Below are 949 nucleotides of genomic sequence, written 5' to 3'. Positions count from 1 at the left end.
TTGGCAAAAAGTTACTGAAAACTGTTACAGAGAAAATGTGCATCAAAAATGTTTAGATATACAAAAAATCAGTTTGTATGACTCAACTGTATAAAATAAATATTATTGTATACTCTGGTGATCCAAGTAAATAAATATACCAGTGTAAAACTGTTTTTCCATGCTTATTCTTGCGAATTACTGCTTCCTTCCACTATTATCCAGGATATAAGTCATTTCTAGTCACTTCACTGGCCACGGTGGTAGTGTTTTACATTCTTCCTACATGATTGTTTAGCATCAAAAAATCTTTTTGCTGTTGCTGCTTTTATTGCCTCTTTTTATTTGTTTATTTTGGTGTCTCCATGTCTTGCCTGTGTTGCAAGATGTCAAAAAAGATAAAAAGTATTAAAGGAGCAAAAGAGCCGGGGACACATACCAGTCGTGGCACTCTGGATTGTTTCTCCTTTTTTAAAAAAACCCTTATTTTCTCAAATCAAATGCTGGTTTTAGGGGCCTCTCCCCTGGTGTTGAGAACAGGCTGCATAGAAGGGAGAAACCAAATAAATGAGGAAAGAGCAAATGTTAGGAGAGCTAAAAGGATTATAGGTGGATAGGGACTGTTAAAATAATGAAATCTTACATGATTGAGAACAAAGTTCTACATGGTAGCAGTATCAGCATATGGTTACATAGGCTGACATTACCCCATAATTGCTGCCCCATTGCTTACGGTTTCTTGTGTGTCTTGTCTCTAGACTGTGTGCTCTTCAGGACAGGAACTGTTTACCATGGGTCTGCACAGCAGCTACTGGAAATGGATCTTAGCACTGTAAGGCCACCTCGGTTATCTCAATAGTATCTAAGTGTGTGTGTGTAAGGATTATAAGCCACAATTGTATATAATATTAGCCACATTGTTATTAAGGTAGCCTTGATCTTGCCCCTAAATTTGTGTGCCGGCAGTTCT

The sequence above is a fragment of the Lepidochelys kempii genome, chromosome 1 (assembly GCF_965140265.1).
Source record: "Lepidochelys kempii isolate rLepKem1 chromosome 1, rLepKem1.hap2, whole genome shotgun sequence".
NCBI classification, from domain to species: Eukaryota; Metazoa; Chordata; order Testudines; family Cheloniidae; genus Lepidochelys; species Lepidochelys kempii.
The sequence above is the reverse complement of the archived record's forward strand: the minus strand, read 5'-3'. Positions refer to the sequence as shown.